The sequence below is a fragment of the Haliotis rubra genome, unplaced genomic scaffold, assembly GCF_003918875.1.
Source record: "Haliotis rubra isolate DU_JTF1 unplaced genomic scaffold, ASM391887v1 Scf132, whole genome shotgun sequence".
NCBI lineage: Eukaryota > Metazoa > Mollusca > Gastropoda > Lepetellida > Haliotidae > Haliotis > Haliotis rubra.
In genome coordinates this window covers 1,011,042-1,032,970 of record NW_025765248.1, presented here as the reverse complement: position 1 = coordinate 1,032,970, position 21,929 = coordinate 1,011,042, and the positions used below count along the sequence as shown (strand labels likewise).

Sequence of the window (21,929 nt, the reverse complement as noted above, 5' to 3'; positions counted from 1 at the left end):
TAAATATGACTAGGAATGAGTCGTTACCGGCAGCGTTCCCGGCGTCGATAACTTCAGCACGGTATTGTCATCCATTCCACATCTCTCATCTGTCATCGATAATCACATCGACGTTACGTTGATTCCTTGTCTACTCAGGGCAACGCTCAGTGCCACACAGAACAACTGTGGATACATACAATCGGCCTGCTACTGTTGGAAATCGTTGTTAGGTCTACTTACTCCGACCACTCCCACTCCGCCCAAACTCCTTCCCGTCCCCAAAGAGCACGCCAAACACCCCACAGCTGCCACAAATACGTACACACACCTCACACACTCATGTTCAAATATTCTCACACTGACACACGCTCTCTTTCTCTCTCTCTCTCTCTTGCACTCACATATACACAAACTCACGCACATAAACGGACTCCCACAAACACAGACACACTTATATATATAATAAGTCTATACTGTACACTTAAGTCTATCATATTTTCTATCACAAATATGATCACCTATGACATGAATGCTTACATAAGGAAGAAATCCTGCTCCAACGTGCCATTCCAATCAAATATAAGTCTATATCGGTTTGTGCTTTAGGTGCTTATTCAAGGGTATTTAGCTAAATCGTCCGCTGCAGACGAGGTATCAGTTTATGTTCGACCAATGAATTAGAAAGGATATTTCAGAGCCATATACCACCCAGACGGTGTTCAAGAATACGACTCCTGTGGCCGTATTCATTGTATCCCCAGCATTGTCATTATACCATCAGGAACATCATGGCGTCTCAATGTTACATGAGACAGGAATCGAAATGGCTGTTGTAGATTGAAATAATCATACGGAATGGAGAATACCGATACAGACTGATCAGGAAGATAGAACCGACGCCATTTTTCTGCAAACCGGAAGTGAAAGGCGTCGTGTCGCTCCACACAACAAATCTTCCAAATCTCCTCTCTGGCATTATACAAGAGTCCCCCTGAAGGTCTTTTGTCAGAAACCAATGAGATGCGTTCTGCTCTTATGAACAGACAACTTTCATTACATCAAACATGAGACCAGCCATAGCAACAATAACAGTCGGAAACTGGATTAGGATTCTGTCGTATCGGGGCTGTATAAAAATGACGAATGAAAGGCCAAAAAGCCTTTAGTGCTGCAAAATACATATGTTACGTGACACGATCAATGTTCGATATACATATCTTTCAGAAAAGAGATTTTCTCAGAAATGTGATATTTGCTCGCTGTAATGAAGCTTTGGGGTCGGCATTACGAGTGCCGGTTCATCTAAGGAATCATAATTACTCGCCTTGCTCTGAGCATATAACTGTGTGTTAATCTGTCTTACATGACACAGTGTGTTTACACTGGATTAGATTGGTCTGCGTCTTCTATTGAAAAAGGCAGGGTTGCGGCAAGTTAGGATGATTCTGTGCCATTTCTAGCACTTTTCTACAAATCTCATAGCAAGGTATATGTCAAGTCCATATTCAAAGTTGACAAATCGACAAAGGTTTTCTTTGCCACTGATTGCAAGATAATACTTTTTTCATCGTCAACGAAAACACCTTGGAAAGCTGTTGGGTGACACATGAGTCTACATTAGGTTAGTTGGTTGGTATGTTGTTAAACGTCGCACTCAGCAATATTCCAGCTATATGGCGGCGGTCTGTAAATAATCGAGTCTGGACCTGCAATCCAGTGATCAACAGCATGAGCATCGATAAACGCAAATGGGATGCGATGACATGTGTCAATCAAGTCAGCGGGCCTGTCCACCCGATCCCGTTAGTCGCCTCTTACGATAAGCATGGGTTACTGAAGACCGATTCTAACCCGGATCGTCACGGGTCAGTTGACATTGAGTGAACACCTGGTAGCATCATATTTTGATAGCGATGTCTATAATTTAACCGAAATCATATAATGAACAAATCAAGATATGAAAGGGTATATATTTCCAAATTATTTTGTTTTATTGAGATCCGTTTGAAGTAATAACAACACACATGCATATTAACACTAATAATTACAAAAAGCCCACTACAAACATAGGAAATCGCTTGGACAGTGAAACGTATGCACCGCACCGCACCGCACCGCACCGCACCGCACCGCACTCAATCACATGTTATCTCCATAACGACTGTGCATTACAAGGGTAAAACGAGATCAGGAATTGATGACTCTTTGACATACAACATTGGGGAGGAGAGAGGCAATACACAGGCACCGAGTGTTTGGTTTGTGAAGGAGCCAGCACAACAGATCTTGCCATCGAGAAAGGTTTCACAGTTTAATACATTGTCTGCGTTTGTGTTCAGTCTGAACCTTTGAACGCTGTTGTCTAAGTATACAATGATTGGGAAACGATCACAAGTAGTATTCGCATGGGAATGTGCGGGTGTGTATATACACGTACTGACTGAAGTGCACAAATCTCTGGCCGACACAAGCTGTATCCAGAATCTAAATGGATGAATGGTTAACACGCAGGTAGTTATGTATGTTATATCTCGAAGTGTCCCTTTAAGGGATCGTGTCCTCAAAAACATCGCCAGTATATCAACTTCACTACATTTTCACCACTATAGATGAACAACGTCCTGTGTAAAGTGTTTGAATGGCATTTAGATGTGATACACATAAAGATTGATAACTTATGGATGTCAACTTCTGCAGCATGAGGGGCACGACGTTTTCGGAGTTAAGTGCCCATCATTGTCATCTTGTCGGTGGTGTTGTTTTACATGCACTTACATAGCTATCTGATTTTTTTTTCGTCGTTTTCTTTACCAAAAGGAGAAAGAATATACTCGGAAACGTCGTGTCGATCATTTTACAGAAGTTGACATCACTATATGTATGCACCTGCTCATAGCTCTTCCTTGCCTCGACGTACTCATCGGCGGTGTCCTCCATGCCCCGAAATTGTTCTCTTACATAATGGGAATCTCCGGTACACACTCTGACAATGTATGTATTTTGATTGAGGGCATGGTCACGTGTTTTTTGTTGAAGATGTATGCGTGTTATGTTTATATCGTATACAAATAACATCATTGTTTCCCCAACAATGAGAGGGTTGTGGTAATTCAGCTGACCCGCAGCGCAACGCATTGTTCACGTCTGAAATTCACTTAAATTGGATCAGAATACACAGACGTTCTAACAAAGTTCAAAAAACGTTTCTTCGTTTAATCATAACAAACAATGACTGCGGTTTTTTATCCATCTAAGCTTCTCAAACACATATGTGAGCAGTAAGACTCCCCGTGGGTACTATAAAAAGCTTTGATAATTGGTACACAAACGTAGACATGCCCAGAAATATACATTGCAAGTGATTCAAAGACAGATAATAGGCATCAATTCTAAGATATGGAAATTTGTATGTATTCGCAAACATAGCGATGAAAGGGTCTTCTTTGTGTTAACCGGATGTTTGCCGTTGCCACGAAACACCGCTGTAGACAGAACCCAGTTTAAAAAGATGGGACGTCTAATATATTTTTCCTGAACACAATAACGATACGAAAGCCCTGAACACAATAACGATACGAAAGCCAAACAAATTATATTTCTTTTCTATTCTATTTTCATTTTATTCATTTCGGACAAACACGTCCTGTGATCCTGTCGGTGAGGTGAGGTGAAATTGGGTTTTACGTCGTGCTTGAGAATATTTCGCTCATATGACGACGTGCATGCATGTGTATGTGTATGTGCGGCTGCTTGTACTAGCCCAGACTTAAGCTGGTTTTATAGTGCTAGCCCACTGAGATACCATGCCGCAGTGAAGCATGAATACCCCACTCAGACACATTATACTGACAAATACAAACACACAAATAGAGGGTGGAGAAAACAACTAATCTATGTCTGCTGAAGGTAAGATGAAGATAAGATGAGGTGAGATGAAGTACGCTTCTAATACTAGTCCGTAGATCGATGCTCATGATGTTGATCACTGGATTGTCTGGTCCAGACTCGATTATTTACAGACCGCCGCCATATAGCTGGAATATTGAGTCAACTCACTCATTCACTAGTCCGGACTGACGCCGGTTTCACAGTTCCAGCTCAGATACCATACCGCAATTTAACACGGATACCGCACTCGGGCCGAATACTGACTCTGTGCTGAACGGTCTTTATTCAATCCCTTTACTCCAAGGGTCAGGCAGGGTAGCAAGCAGTTTCGTGATCCATCGACCTTCCGCTCTCCTACAACACGTGTCTGTTTAATACGTAAACAAAGCCCGTAGTTATAAGGTCTTAAATATACACCACCTAGTTGAAATCCACAAACACAGGTAGGATACTGACAAACCAATATCATAATCAGCCCATATCAATGATTCAAACCCACGAGCATCGGACGCCACACCACGAAATTGTAATCATTTTTAACACACTGGCTTATACTAGTACACGTCGACGTCCACATACCGTACGCTGTTGTCTTGTCATACTACAGGTTACACTACACCAAATCAGAATCCGTATTTTAACAAGCACTTTGCGTCTCGAAGTGCGGACTGAATAATCTGCCAACTGTGATTGGGTGATTTTTGTGGAAGATTTTCATGTTTTTTAAAACGTATATCCATCCAGTAATTAAAACTGACCATATTGTTCACTATTTAGTGCTGTCTTTTTTCACTGATGACTTATACTGAATGTGACCACAGGTATTTTCAAGCAGTTGTCATTTTGTGCGGAACTGGGATTGGTCTGTTCAGCTTCCTGTACTCGGAAAAGGAGCTGCCTGAGATGATCATATTTATATTTTTATTGCTTCTTTAAGGCCAAATTATGCACGCATGTACATGTAATAGCTGTTGATATCTTAGTTAATTTTTATTAAAAATATAACGTTACTATAGAAATCAATGGGAAAATATTTGGTTTTGTGTAACATTGTGAGTGACATTGTAGAGGTACACGGATACACACATCAGTTGTTGTGTATAACGGTTCCGTCAGAATTCTGCGACAGTGGAATCAGATGTAGACCTAATTTCCCAATCACAAAGGCACCATTATGGCACTGGGCGTGTCCACGAACAACTTCAGATCACAAATTACATATACAAACTCATAAAACCATAAAAACACATTTTTAATGCGCTTCACACCAACCTTGTTGAGACACAACTGCCTGTTAATAGATATATTTTAACAGCTTCTAATCTAATAACGAGGCGACTCACCTTGACCAGTCAGCCGTCCTTTCTATTGGCCAAATATATTTCGCAAAATATTTTGTATAAAGGCTCTACTTTCGTGAATTGACGGGCTCCTTTGGAATCATGGCGGTTCACTGAGCCCTTCTTAAAAGCAATCTATCATCTATTATAGTCTCAGCTATCATATTGGGCCATGAACATGTTTACAATTATGCTGCAAAACGTTGCGTTTGTGATAAGGGAAGCATAATATATATAATCTAAACATTTTATTTGGCTAATGTCCTCTTATTGCTGATGTCTGTCACTGTTGGTTATTGTAATGATGACAATAATCATTATAAGATATGAGCAACAAGCTTAATCAGTTGAGTGTTACCATGGTAATCTATCATCAGTACAAGATACTAACACTGTTAGGATTATTTGTTTCATTGTATCATCTATCATCAGGCACAGCAGGCTTAATTTGATATACAGATTTATTTCTCATTTTTGGTTCTCAGCCCTAATTCGTATGTATATATCTTCCTTGGGATCATTACGTGAAGCCCAGTAACGGTCGCAATAACGTAAATGTATGATGGATGCAAACACACACACACACACGCACGCAAGCACGCGCGCGCACACACACACACACACACACACACACACACACACACACACACACACACACACACCACCACCACCACCACACAGCAGCACAGCATAGCACACACACACACACACACACACACACACACACATACACCCAGCACACACACCCAGCCCCAGCCCCACACCCCACCCCAAAATAAAAAACAAAAACAAAAAAACACAACAACAAAAACAAACAAAAAACCCAACCCAACAACAACATTGTATGGATAATTAGATGTGATATATTGGACACTTTAAGTTATGGAACTTATGTTTAAGTGTGCCTCCAACTTTTTTCATTTAACTTTCAGTTATCAAATTCAAATTTATAGTGTATGCTTTTTGCCCGGTAGTATCTTACGTTTATTAAAACCTCATTGAACTTGTTTCATCACAATGTGTACTATATTGACCCGGTTTAGTGTTATATTTAGAAAGTAGTGTAAGGTAAGGATGATCTCTCCAGAGTGATTTAGTTGTGTAAATCTCGATCTTTGCCGGCGGGCATATAATTTGTAATTCCTCGTGTCTCGTATTCATTTTAGATATTACGCGTAGAATTTAGTTCATGGAAAAAGTGCGACAAGACTGAACAATACTGAATGAAATGTCCGGTCACTTAAATATTTTTGTAACATCGTGTCATAAACGTCTCTGACGTCATGAGAAATTAACGACGTCACAGATTTACATAAATGGTTGTTTAATCAGTTTGCTGATGCTCCCCTTTGTCTATCTGTCTCATATGCCTATGTGTGTTCTTATATACCTTTGTCTGGCTCTCTCCTTCCATGGCTTTATATGCCTATCCTTTTTTCCTATCCATTGTTTCCTTTCATTACTTCAATTGCTGGTCGTCTTGTTCACCATTAACACAATACCTCGTCTTCTTCTTACGGTACTTGGACTGCTAGTCTATTATTCTCACTTTACTGCCGTTGTTAGACTTCTTGCATTACTTCAGGGACCAGTTTTCGTCATTTCTTACTTATTAAGTCATTTTTTACACATTTCAACGACTAATCTTCCTTACGATACTCAAGTAAATAGTCTTCAATTTTCTTACATTACTTGAATGGCTCGTCTTCATTTTATTTAAATGTGTTCACGATATCTTTGCACCACTGCACATTCATCTCATCTGATTGTGATTCAGGGATGTGGACCCCTTACTGGTCATATCGTTAACGTATGTGCCCTCCCATGGTCATACCCTTAAAACGTGTCTCCCAATGTTCAAACCATTACAAAATGTCCCCCATGGTCGCAACTATGAAGTAAGATATTGGAATAAAGCAATGTTTAATGACTTCGAAACAAAATGGGCTATGTATGAAAATTTAATTAATGAAAATTTATGACTTGTTTACTTTTAGGTGTGTACCTACAGACAAAAGACAAAAACAACAACATATGTGTCCTCATGGTCGCAACCATTAACATATATGCCCTCATGGCCGCAGCCCTCAAACCATGTGCCCCCATGGTCGCAACCATTAACATGTGTGACCCCATGGTCGCAACCCTCAAACCATGTTATCCCTTGGCCGCAACCATTAACATGTGTGACCCCATGGTCGCAACCCTCAAACCATGTTATCCCATGGTCGCCACCATTAGCATATGTGCCCCCTTGGCCGCAACCATTAACATGTGTGACCCCATGGTCGCAACCCTCAAACCATGTTATCCCATGGTCGCAACCATTAACATATGTGCCCCCTTGGCCGCAACCATTAACATGTGTGACCCCATGGTCGCAACCCTCAAACCATGTTATCCCATGGTCGCAACCCTCAAACCATGTGCCCCCTTGGCCGCAACCATTAACATGTGTGACCCTATGGTCGCAACCCTCAAACCATGTGCCCCCATGTCGCACCCCTCAAGCCATGTGCCCCCATGGACACACCTTTAAAACATGTGTCCCCATAGTCACAACCCTTAAAACTTGTGCCTCTATTCCCCCTTATTCATATATTTAACACATGTGTCGCCTGGTCACACCCTGTGTTCTCTGTTGACTACTCCATTGTCAAGAAAAGGCCGAATTACACATTAGTTATAATTGACATCAAGATTGACACATGTCATAAAATATAACATTTTTAATGAAAAATGGTGAAATAAATCTCGATCGAATTCCAAGCAGTTCCAAGGACTGGGACATAGTTGTGATATCAATTACTGATATCGCCAGTCTTCCATGATTTATAGCTGTCATTTGTAGGCTAATTGAGACACAGTTATTCATTGGTGTGATTACCGGCAGGAATGTGCTACGCGAGATTCACTATAGAACAAACACTATTTAGGTCACTGATACTAATGACCAATGGCAAGCATAGTACGTGCCTGCCTAGATATCGAACCAGCCTCACTCTGCTCTGTTATCAAATTATGCAAGATATATTTGGATGATACAATATTTAATTTTAATAACTCAGCGAGATACTTTGAAGTGATTATTGAAAACGATGACTAATCCACATTTAACGTCGATGTAACAACTGTTTATGTAAATATATATACGGAAGAGAAAAACTAGTGTTGATTATTTGTCCAAATAGATTCATTTAACGGTAAAAATATATAAGTGAGTGAGTGAGGTTTTACGCAGGGTTAGCATATTCCAGCAATATCACGCCAGGGGACACCAGAAATGGGCTTCACACATTGTACCCATGTGGGGAATCGAACCCAGGTCTTCAGGGTGACGAGCTGACGCTTTAACCATTAGGCTACCCACTGCCCCTTAAAAATATATAAATGGATCACTGACAATCCCTAATGACACTGGGTTTTCTGAAAAAGATTAAGATCTTGTTCTACGGGCCGTGCCTGCAACTCACACATAGTACTGACATTGCCCTCTCAGAATAGCTTCAACTTAAGATTTATATGGAACACCTCGAAACAATAATTGTGATCTAGATTTGTTTGTGAAATGAAAGCAGAGAACCCTTACGAATGAAGTAATTATGAATTAAGGCAATGTTGTGTCTTCTCAAAGGTAATTCCTCTTTGTATATTTTAAACAAATGACTAATAAATATGTGTCGGACATCACGCGGTTATTAAACGTTGAGACAAAATAACACGAAATCTACGTTAATGACGTGTTACGCAGTGTCGCATCAATATCAGAACTATGTACAACTTGTGTAATGTTTTGTGAATTGTGCACAGCACAGATGTTCAACGGACGGGTACAGACAATTAAGACTCCATATCAGTAATCTTTACATTTCAAAACCCGACATTATAACACTGTTAACTTTTAACGTGGGAAATCCCTTCATACTAAGATGAATATAGATGTATGGTTAAACTTACTGAACCACACGTCGGTATATGACAATGCATTTCTTTGGGCATATTATCCCCTCTAATGAGCGTTCCCTTGTTCAATAGTATACGGTGTGGGAACCATTTGAATGATGTCTGTACAACCGAGAGTCAAGATTCATCAATCACGTGGGATAATGGCGCTTTAGAAAAAACCCAAATACTGCTTATTATGCTCGTTTTAGTTCATTTACCAAAGCTATTTGTCTTTCAAACTAGCATGAGAACGTTGTCTGTCTTACAGAGGTGAGTGTAATGTTCCGGTATGAGCACTGGGAGTATCGGGCTCATGGTTGCTGATGTGAAGGATGCCTAGCCTGTCTGTGTTCTTCATCCTCAAGTCATAATTAAGTATTTAATAATACACTACACTCGGATCACTTATGTGTCGGATGCAAAACATGATATGAAACAGGTGATTAATTGAACGTCATGCAACCTCAGTGGGAGTATTTATTAAAGATATCACAACGGTAATGGATTGTTCACGTGGGAAAGTGAAGGACAGGTTTAATGAAGATGCAGATTTCAGTTGTCATACTTCATCATTCACCTGAGATTTAGGGATGTGAACAATGGTTATTTAAGTATTATCTCGCTAGAAATGACGTTTCTCTAGCTTTCATACAGAGCGTAGTATTACTTTTAAGAACCCGTGAAGATCCGGGTTAGAATTGGTTTTCTGCAACCCATGCTTGTCGTAAGAGGCGACTAACAGGATCGGGTGGTCAGGCTCGCTGGCTTGGTTGACACATGTCATCGTATACCAATTGCGTAGATCGATGCTCATGATGTTGATCAGTGGATTGTCTGGTCCAGACTCGATTATTTACAGGAAACTGCCATATAGCTGGAATAATGTTGAGTGAGGCGTTAAACAACAAACAAATTGTGTTTAATATCTTTCAGGTTTTTAAAAGTGCACATATGGAATTAGGTGGTCAGCTTCCCGTCCATGGTTTGGACATTTCTTTTAGCGGTAAGGTAGCCAGTTGGTGTAGGTGTTCGCCTATCTCACCATCACCACGGGTTCGATTTCTCCATCTGGTTACATCGTGTGGATACAATTCACTGTGTTTCTGGTCTCACACTACTGAATTCAACTTAAAAACATTCTCAATCACTATTCGTGCTGAAGGGGCGGTGGGGTAGCCCAGTGGTTAAAGCGTTCGCTCGTCACGCCGAAGACCCGGGTTCGATTCCCCACATGGATATAATGTGTGAAGTCCATTTCTGGTGTCCCCCGCCGTGATATTGCTGGAATCTTGCTAAAAGCGACGTAAAACCATACTCACTCACTCATCGTGCTGAAGCGATGTAAAACACAGTCGTCACTAAGAGCATGACTATTGTGCTTACACACCTAACACTATAACCTGGGACTCGAGCACAAGACGAAAGGAACCTTCCAAACAATTGGACCAATACCTTTGGCATTATGTATAAACACTGAGCTACCCGGCACCCGAGGTATCTGGGCAGCAATCCCTGGGTTAGGATGATCGTAATTCCTCTATTAAGCATAGGCTTACGATGACCATATTGTTACGATCGCATTAAAGAGCGGGACGCCGGTAACTTTAAATAATCTGTTTCAGTGCATCTGCATTGATAACCAACAACACACATTAAAACAGGATACAACAAACACTTGCTGTTTAAGGCCACAGAGTCTTACTTTTTATGCAATTTGTCGATGCTTATGCTGTTGATCACTGGATTGTCTGGTCCAGACCCGATTATTTACAGACCGCTGCCATATAGCTGGAATATTGCTCAGTGCGGCGTAAAACTAAACTCACTCACTCACTAATGCAATTTGTCTAAGTGGCAAGTACTATGGGTATTTACGTATTTGTTTACCTTTCATGAACACCTGGTGTCATCAATGATTTTCATTGATCAATATCAAATTTCACACTATTTTGCCAGTTTACAAGTCCATGTTATACGGCTGATGCTTGCAATCACTCAGATTCTGATCATGAATAACCTAGTTTAGAATCGGTTTCGGCAGGAAATGGAGAGTGGTTATTTTTCTGACCTCGACATCAAATATCCTCAGTATACATAAGATGACCAAAGCAAGTCGATAGTTGTCAGAAACCATCGGACTGAGAACAATCAAGTAGGTTCCCATGTTATGGAGGTTCATGAAACTTAAATCGAATAGAAATAACACTGATGTGGAAGCCGCGGTTGGCTGAGTGGGTTAGATGGCTGACTTTGTGTGCTGGCAATTACGTACCTCACTCTGAGGGTGTAGGTTCGAATCCCGGAGGGGACTCAAGCCAATCAAATTTCACTTTCTAAATGGCATTGTGTATTCATAACACCGGTGTGCTTGTAAAATAGCATTACAAACTGTTGGACAAATGAAAGTAGGCATGTTTAATGTTGGCTGTAAATGAGTGAGTGAGTGAGTGAGTTTAGTTTTACGCCGCTTTTAGCAATATTTCAGCTATATCACGGCGGGGGACACCAGAAATGGGCTTCCCATATTGTACCCATGTGGGGAATCGAACCCGGGTCTTCGGCGTGACAAACGAACGCTTTAACCACTACACTACCCCACCGCCCCGGCTGAAAATGAAACAATAACAAAAGGTTATTTGATAGTGGTGTATTTGATACGGATATTATTGCTCTGTTTGCACCTTTCATTAGTGAGTGAGTGAGTTTAGTTTTACGCCGCACTCAGCAATATTCCAGCTATATGGCGGCGGTCTGTAAATAATCGAGTCTGGACCAGACAATCCAGTGATAAACATCATGAACATCGATCTACACAATTGTGATACGACGACATGTGTCAGCCAGGTCAGCGAGTCTGACCACCCGATCCCGTTTGTCGCCTCTTACGACAAGCACGGGTTGCTGAAGACCAATTCTAACCCGGATCTTCACGGGTCTCCTTTCATTAGTGTTGTAGCAGCAGCTATTTTCAACATTTTGATAAGTGAATGAATGAGTATAGTTTTACGCCGCTTTTAGCAACATTCTATCAATATCACGGTGGGGCACACCAGAAATGGGTTTCACACATTGTACCCATGTGGGGAATCGAACCTGGCGTGACGAGCGAACGTTTTAACCACTAGGCTACCCCACTGCCCCCATTTCGATAGGTAAAGGTTTGTGAGGTATTTTGTCAGATGTTATTTTCAAGTATATACTTTCCTATTATACGTAATTTATATCTGTGTGTCTTTATTTACATGATATATCAGATTATGTTCATAACTGCTACGCAAACTGTACACGTCTCTCGTACTTCGTGCCTCCGTTATTGACAACGCGATTTTTTCAGAATTCTGTACAACCGTCTGCACCAAACACTGCAGTCTGAATATCCATTCTTGTGTATATTTTATGACAAACCCAGCTGTTTGTGGAATTGCAAATCCACGTGCGCCGCTCTCTTTGATTTCTTTGAATTCATTGTATCATCGCGTAGCGGCGTGTCTTATCAGTGCCACACTACCTGGCTTGGTGAATACACTGTATATATTAGCACGTTACCCTGTGCTGATCGCGATAATACTCAACCCTTACCATTATTGGCACTTTATTACTTCCGACAGGTATACCACCATCTTGACCATGCCTACACGATCGTGGGGCACCTGTTGACCATATGGTCATTGTTCTGTCCATTAAAACACTATGGACTTCGTTTTTGTTATTATAATTCAAGAAGTTGGTTTTAGGAGTGCACTCAACGTAGCTACAACCTAGTGAGTGCCAACAAACGGACGGGGAAATATTATTCGCTATTCAGTATATTATGCGCTTTACTGAGCACTAAAGGATTAAACCTGAATATAGAGATTATATTGTGAATGTGCTTCCTTCTTCAACCATAGGTACATTTACAAAGCCTAAGCTTAGATCCTTTAAAGGCTATAAATAGACCTATTCTTTAAGCAGTCATACAGAAATCAATTTAAAGCATATATACAGCTTTCTGCAAAGGCGATATATATCTATATAATGCATTTCTTATATCCGGGGTTGAATGGGCTTTTGTACAAAGGGGAGCCTTGTCATTGAGCAAGGCCTGCACCATACGTGCCATATACGCTCAATACGCTCAGTGGTCCGAGTGTTACAAGGGTATTGTATGTGCTGTTATGTCGCGTTCAATGTAACACACAAGATCGACTGTGAGAAAGGGGGTACCTGGCTAGACCCGGGGTAGCTACAACGCGGGTTGTCTGACACAGAGGCGCAGGTTAGTGGTTGAGGTCTTTCTACGTATACTGTATTTACTATATATATGTAGCACATTCATTAGTAGGTTGTAAGAATTACGTGTGAATATTTACCTGTATAGATTAATTTCATGAAATGAACGAACTGGCTGAACTGAGTATTTAGTTGGTGTTCCAGAGTGTGAATGTTCATACCTAAAAGAAGCTTCCAATAACAGGAAATGTCCTTATGTTTGCCTTCTGTGGAGGCTTGAAGTATGTTACCTCGCTGAACACTGGTATGGCTGTAGGGGAGTGTGGTGAACGTTGTTTTTTCATATTTGTTAGTGTCGATAATCATCTGAGTGTGTGCCTCTCTATCTGTGCGTGTGTGTGTGTGTGTGTGTGTGTGTGTGTGTGTGTGTGGAGACAGGTGTATGTGCATACGTGTATGTTTGCTTGTGGTGTGGGTAGGTGTGAGTGAGGGTGTGTGTATCAGAGAGAGAGACAGAGAGACAGACACACAGAGAGAAACAGAGAGAAACAGAGAGGGAGAGATTGTGTGTGTTCTTTAAAACTTACATTCCTAGAAAAACAACAATACCCACTTTTCTCGATGTACAGAAACCGAAAGTGAGCTCTGGAATCCCGAGACTTTCGACATAAAGGATAGCATTGAATAGTTTGACAATGGGAACTTCGACACACAAAATGTGTCGAGATATCCGGGTAACACTAGACTTGAAGTAGTAATAATGAATCATGATCGTCTTAAATTCAGGTACCAGTTATTTCAACTTAACAACCCAAACACATTTTTTATACTGATACAATTTGGAAATTATCACATCATTATTGAACCTTCTTTTTCCATTTTTCCAGATCGACCAATCGCAGCAACGGATATTACAATCCAGTAAACGTAAGTTTCTCTAAATATCTCCAGTGTTTCTTCTCGTATCATGCACAGTGTTATGACCGCTTGGTTCCATTGATAGTTAGACGTTGCAGACATGTTGTTATGTGGCGTTATGCCAAAGAAGACAATGCATGGAACTCTCCAAAGACCACATGTACGCACCATGAAGAATAGAAATGGTCTGACATAGACTTCGGTGCTTGTTTCCAAACCACAGTGGAACGTTAATTAAAAGGATCAGGAATGATTCTACAGTGGTGATCCATAATTCATTTCAAAAACCCCAAACTCTGTTTCTTGAGCAATAATGCAACGAGGTGTGTATTAGCTAATTAGAACATAATCCCGGAACAGCAGCGCTTCATTGATAGTTGAAGCAAAGGGAAATATATTAACTTTCTCTTGTTGGTATCAATATCATTTGCAGGTTAAAATAAATAAATAAATACATGAATGCAGTGAAGAGGGTTCGTATGACCTCTATCATCATCATCATTATCATCATCATCATTATCATCATCATCACCATCATCATCACCATCATCATTACTAGAATAAACTTTTTAACACTGTAAATAAAATTGATATTAAAACCTATTTTAGGAATGTCATCATCATCATCATCACCATCATCATCATTAGAATACACTTTTTTAACAGTATATATAAGAATGATATTTTAAATTATATTTAGGGATGTGTGTTTTTAATACAAATCCGTTGTTGACAAATGGCAGTTGTCTGTAACTACGCCACAAGATTATAGATTTAAAACGGCGATAAGACAAAACCACTCTGGGAATATACTGAAGTGAACACACCTGACATCCATTACATTTCCCGTCATATCCATATTTAGTCCATTGCTCTATGAATATTAATAAACCTTCAGTACATTATACGATCTGGCAATGATAAGTACTTGACGAATCTACAGTTGAGTCTAGGTAAATACTGTCACGGCTAAAATACATGTTTATGCAAAGTGGTCTTATTCACATATCTAGAATACACTTTTTAACAGTATATATAAGAATGATATTTTAAATTATATTTAGGGATGTGTGTTTTAATACAAAAATTAACGAATGACAAGGTTCAGGTGGATATATAATTAAGTAGGGACCGTTGTTGACAAATGGCAGTTGTCTGTAACTACGCCACAAGATTATAGATTTAAAACGGCGATAAGACAAAACCACTCTGGGAATATACTGAAGTGAACACACCTGACATCCATTACCTAAACTAGGACTGAACAAACAAACCAATACTCGTTTTGTTTGTTTCGTTTTGTTTATCTATGATTCATATGTTTGTATATAACATTGGAAATTTTCATTCGTCATTACATACTTTCCTTATTGGCTCTCTAAAAAGCTTAACATTGTGTGTACGGCCAAGCCGTTACCTCGGCGTTTTTGCCTTATTCGCCTATAGTTTGCATGCTTACGCATATGGTGTTTTTGCATACGTCAATATTTGTAGAAGCAGAAACTAGGATAGATATACTACAGTTAAATATGTCCCTTCCCTACAACGTTGTCTCTGAGAATGAACCGATGCAATATGGCGGTTAGACTAACGCTTAGTCTCTGAATATATGTAATTTTGATTGTAACAAATAAACCCATTTAAATTGAACAGGAGCCCCAGGGAGACCAGAGATTCAGAGACCCTGAACCTGGGGAAATCTAGACTTGCTCATTTAGATTTAGCATTGCAGGGAGGGCTAGGCTGTTGGGAAAATGATATGGTTTCGGGACTGTGAGACGGTGGCGGTGGTAGATGCCATTCAACTGCCTGTACTCTTATAGGGTCAGGAATATAATCTGGATTAAACGAAAGTGGATAATCCGTTCTAGGTGTTTCGTTTTGGGTTAATGTTAATGTAATTATTCATAGAATGTTAGTGTAGCACACCACATGCAACCTATTAACCAATTTTTTTTCCTTTAGGACGAATAGTAACTCTATAACATCACTGAAATATCGTGCAATATATAGTACAGTAATTACAATAAATACGGTATAAGTACATAACACCATCCATATGTTCTGCGTATGAAATCGATTCGAAAACCGTGTGTATCGCATACAGTTGATACTTTCAGTACATAAGCTTATGTATAGCCATACATATACTTGCTAGCACTATTTGCCTAAAGGAATCGAGTCTGATTATTCTCTGACATTAACGGTTTTCTACATTAATATATGCGAAACATCAAACGAACGAAAGCGTTAATTATAACCAAAAGTTTCATATACACAAAAAAGTCCGTTCCAAGCCTTATATAACATTGCGTTTCATATAAAGACAAAGCCCGTTATTTTGGACACCCGTGAAGATCTTGGTTAGAATTGGTCTTCAGTAACCCATGCTTGTTGTAAGAGGCGATTAACGGGATCGGGGATCATCGTATCCCAATTGCGTAGATTGATGCTCATGCTGTTGATCACTGGATTGTCTGGTCCAGACTCGATTACTTACAGACCGCCGCCACTATATTGCTGGAATATTGCTGAGTACGGCTTAAAACAACAAACCAGCCAACCAACCGTTAATGCGGACGGTTGTTTTCCCAATATAAACGATGCTGCTACTGCTACTGCTACTGCTACTGCTACTGCTACTGCTACTGCTGCTGCTAATGATGATGATCATTATTATTTTACGAACGAGCAGAAACGTCCAGATTAAAGGATCGTGACTATAGAATAATGTAAATTTTATGTATGTTTTCTTGCGAGACTTTCGGACTAGCGAGATTCGCCATAGTACATGTTCTAAATGTAAACTCAAAATGAATATTTTGACATGGATACAAAGAACCGTTAACACGTTATATTGGCAAGGAAAAGAACTTCAGTGCTGTTGTCGGGTTAACAGAAGGGCCTCTGTGGTCCCACCTACACTGTACACCCAATGTCCAGTTGAGACACAATACCCCGTATCCAAAGGAGATCAAATACCATAATCATCAGCTTTATTGATAATCCCCTAATCCCTGGATGGACATTGTTCTCGAGCATAGCTGCCTGGGCGTATCATATTTCAACACCTTCTCTGTAAGGTCGACAAGCTAATATGTCAAGCGTATTCTCGGAATACAATAGCAAATTAACCGTAATTGATTCAGAGTATATCAGAGAGTGGAGAGTATTGCCCACACGTTTCATCCGTGTATTTACATGCTTGTTTACAGGTCTATGTGATTCCTCTGGCACCGTGTTTGTCCAGTTTGGTGATTGGCACGGGCCCATGCTATTGTCAGCAATACGTGTCATAGGTCAGATATTGCAATATTGTGTCCATAATTCCAACGGGAGGTCTACCGGTTACAGGTAGTAAGCATGGCACGTTGACCATTAGGAAATATCAGAATACATAATTACTGAAACCTAGGAATACTTGATATGAAAAAAAGGACACATTCGTGTGACTCATATCAAAATGTTGTCGATTTCGTTTGAAACTTACATCTTTGTGACAGATGCTTTAAACAAGGACCGGTAGATGGTCTTAATGATATGTAACGGTTGTCAGTATGATAAAAGCATATGTTCAGACATATCCCCAAATATGCATGTTCTGCAAATGTTCATGAAATGATTAAGTATGGCCATAGTATGAGCTGTTAGTATGAAAAGATGACAATGTAATATTGATAGAGCCCATATAAAACTGTTGCCTCTTACGTTCTAATATTCAATGTCTATGATTTGTCATATGATTAGTACCGAAATATGACCTTAATATGATGTTTAAGAGCACATTCAGGTTTACATATTGTAAAGCATGGCAACGGGCGTCCCTAGAGTTTGCTCGTCACACCGAAGGAACGAGTTCGAGTCCCGACATTGGTATAATGTGCGAAGCTCTGAGCATTGTGTTTTGCTGTGAAAGAACAACGTGATAATCAGGGACGTGTGACCCCTGGGACATGATTGAGGAACGTGCAATGATCAAGTACATGCAGATTGTTGCTTGCACTCAATGATGAATCCATGTTTCATTCACAGTCAAACAATTCGCTGAAAGAACCTTTTGGGGTCAGCTTCAAATTGAACTGGATTGTCAGTTTGGCCTGGTGCGTTTTCGATCCGATGTCAGAAGCTGCAAGAACCCTCAGAGGTGACAGTGTCTCCATTGCCAACGTGTCTGTGATGCCAGAATGTACTCTCTATAGGGAAATGCCAACTGAAGGAGCAATATGACGCCAAGTCATTCTCCGGTCAGTCATCAACAGTTCTTGACTTACTGTCGTGACAGGCCTTCAACGACGATGGTCACCTTCAAGACTCTCAATGCCACTCACACACTCACCTACCCACCTGGGTACGTCCTTATGGGGTCCTACTATTTTCATAGTTGACCTTCGGTGTTAAGCTCTTTCGTGAACGTATGTCGTCACTGCACCTTTCTCCACGTTGTCCATATCCAAAGAACACAGATTCCTGCTTATTTTACTGACTCGTCAGAACGACACAGTTTGTTTTCATCTCTTTTGTTGTTGTGTTGTTGGGGACACCAGTAATGGCTTCACACATTGTACCCATATGGGGAATCGAACCCAGGTCTTCAGCGTGACGAGCGGACGCTTTAAGCACTTTAATCCCATAAAGTATATAAAAGGATTACTGATAATCCCTGATTACACTGGGTTTTCTCCGAAAGGGTAACCATGTCTTGTTCCACTGGCTGCGCCTGCAACTCACGCATAGTGTTTTCATTGCCCCGACATTATAACACTATTTAACTTTTAACGTGGGAAATCGCTTGAGACTTAGCAGATGAATATGGAAGTATGGCTAAACTTACTGAACAACTCGTTAGCACATGACAATGCATGACGAACGAACGCTTTAACCACTATTGTGTACATACCTCAATGACATCATGTAATGTCAACAACAAAGATTTCTGTATTACGCAGTTTCATCTTTGTGAGTCTTAGAACATAACAGTAAACCACCCGTCATATCCCAAACCATCATTTTCCTGCATTTCTGATACAATGCAGACATAATAGGCCCAAAGAAACTGCACTTTATCCAACATGCCAGCGTGGAACCTTTCACCAAATTGAATTATTTATGGAATCAGCAGACTTCTGTTTTCATTTAGCAGTAAATGTGTGATAGGTGTTTAACAATTTAGTGTGATGGTTCAGTTTGCAGCCAACTGGAAATGCCATGCTAACGTATCTTACGTTTGGGCAACAGACGTGTTCTAATGAACACCGGCGCGCTGAGGGAGGTATTGGGTAGCCCAGTCATTTGTGTATTCTCTCGTCACGAGTAAGGCCGGTTTAATCCCCTGGTAGGTAGACTGAAACAATGGCGCCCGTCGGCACTTCGATCACTCTGAGAGGTCAAACTTTGACATGCAACGTTCCATGAAACTGTGCTTTCCTGAAACATTTTGAAAAAGCATCCTGGATTTTGACCCATGATAAGTAACAAGTAACTGGAACTATGTCCAGGATTCAACCTCATTAATGTAATATTGCATTCAGGCCTCTCTACAACATACAAATTCCTTAGTTTTCGGTCGGTCGGTTTAATGTGGGAGCAAATCCCGGAGTCATGCATGTCTTAGACGTTAAACAACGCGTCTACAGTATTGCAGCTGTATAAGGGTGTGCCGGCGCGATGTAGGTGGGAGGGCCCTAACTGATGTTGGTCTCAGACGTGAGATATGCATATGCTGACATATTTACAAACCTACCTGGGGAGGACCGGGATTCGAAAACAGAATCATATATGTCTGGCGTGTGCAGTTGACCCAACTCTGCACAGGGAATTATAGCACCTAAGACCAAAGTGTCCTGCGTGTTCTTAGTGTATCAGGGTGCACTGTAACATCAAGTAGCCATCAGGTGGTGCCATTCTGGCTAAAACATGTTCTTCCTCACATCGTGGTTTGGAATTATAGCTTTTCACAACAAAAGTGATGATAATTATAATATACGAGGTCTCAGGGGATTAAGACATTTAAAGGGTGCATTAGGGTAGCCTAGTGGTTAAAGTGTTTGCTCGTCACGCCGAAGATCCGGCTTCGATTCCCCGATTCGATTCCAGTGTGTGAGGCCCAGTTCTGGTGTTCCCCGCCGTGATATTGCTGGAATATATAATCGGCGTACACTCACTCACTCACTCACTCACTCACATGACGGGATACCGAGTAACCGACTGTCCAGATTTTGGATGTTCATTGTTACGTTAACAAATAAAGCAAATAATCGTTTTATTCACATAATCAATAATCCATCTTAATCCCCTGGCTATGTATTAGCAGATATATTCAGAATGCAAATCACCGGAGGCCATTTACTCAAACACGTATGCCCGAAGCCCACTAATCTAGTAAGCGTTGCGTCCGTTGTTTTAAATTATTGAAGTGCGAGACATTGTAAAGTTGACTGTCACATGGAAGGACTTGTTAAAGCACCCACATATCACCATGTACAGTTGACTGTCACACGAGTTCAAAAGCAGGATTGTTGGAATCGATATGGTGAGTTGATCTAGTCACTGGGCTATGTCGTCGCAGCTTTAAATCTGCTTCAAGTTTTAACAGTTTGATCATACACAATGCTAACTAGCCTTAGATTGCATTGTCTCCGCGGGTAGTGCCAATCGCTTGACTAACTGTCCGTAGCAATTGTCCTGATATCAAACGGACCTGTCTCCAATGGGACAGGGATTCCGATGGATAATTGTATTACCTAAAGCTTGGCAGGCTTCGGCAATTTCAACCAGATTCCCTGACAAGGGTATCCGACTTCAAAGATGTGATGCTGGGTCCGATTTCCTCAACTGAGTGTTCCATCATTTCATCAGATGTGGGACACGCGTGGATATTTTTTTATGTTGGTCTCAGAGATGGCCATCGGTAAGTCCCACTGCAGCTGTTATTTTACGGTTTCCATAGCAACGGTAGGCCAATGGGATAAGTGTCGACTCATCACAGTGTGGAACAGTGTCAACTCCTTTTATGTCAAAACTGAGCTGTTTAAAACTTGTTTTGGTTTGTTGTTTAACGCCGCACTCTAGTCTAGCTACGTGTAAATACCCGCGCTCATACTGTGACATTGCAAGCAAGGATCAACACCGGCTACGATGACACGTCATCCAGTATCAACCAAGCTTGACAACCTGATCCGTTTAGACTCCTAAACGGTATTGTATAGGTTGTTGACGACCAATTCCAACACGGAAGTTATAAAACTTAACTTCCACAAATAGCAACAGTTTGACTGGTCCTACTGATAACGATTTTAGAAACATCTTTTCGTGGTGAAATGGTGCAAGGTCCCAATCCACAAAGCGTTCGTAACGTTACGACCCATCGTAACTCTATAGATTACCATAGGCTTACGAATTTGGTAGCGCTACGAACGTTTTGTGGATTGGAACCCATGTCTCAGAGGTTTGCCACTCAGGTGATGTCCCCGAGCAAGGGTATAACGCTGTCAAACCGAGAACCATAATAGGCCAAACCGATCATAGGATACTGGCGAGCCTAAGGGACGCAACTCGTCTGCCATACGGACCCTGAAACAAATACACCCAATATAGCCCATGTAAGTCTATATAATATGTGGCAAGTCTAGATAAGTAGAATGAAGA

The 21,929-nt window shown here is 40.7% G+C and overlaps 1 protein-coding gene across 2 annotated transcripts in view; it reads left to right on the top strand.

The window, feature by feature from the left end:
* The window catches only part of LOC124267557 (5-hydroxytryptamine receptor 1F-like), a 205,730-nt gene that overhangs the window by 107,825 nt on the left and 75,976 nt on the right, over positions 1–21,929 (top strand). Inside the window, exons 1-2 of one of the 2 annotated variants that reach the window (XM_046702498.1) lie at positions 13,267–13,413; positions 14,255–14,294. The gene's annotated coding sequence lies outside the window, so the exon portion shown is untranslated. Of the gene's footprint in view, positions 1–13,266; positions 13,414–14,254; positions 14,295–21,929 lie in introns of those variants that run through there. The other variant, XM_046702500.1, reaches the window with a different exon arrangement.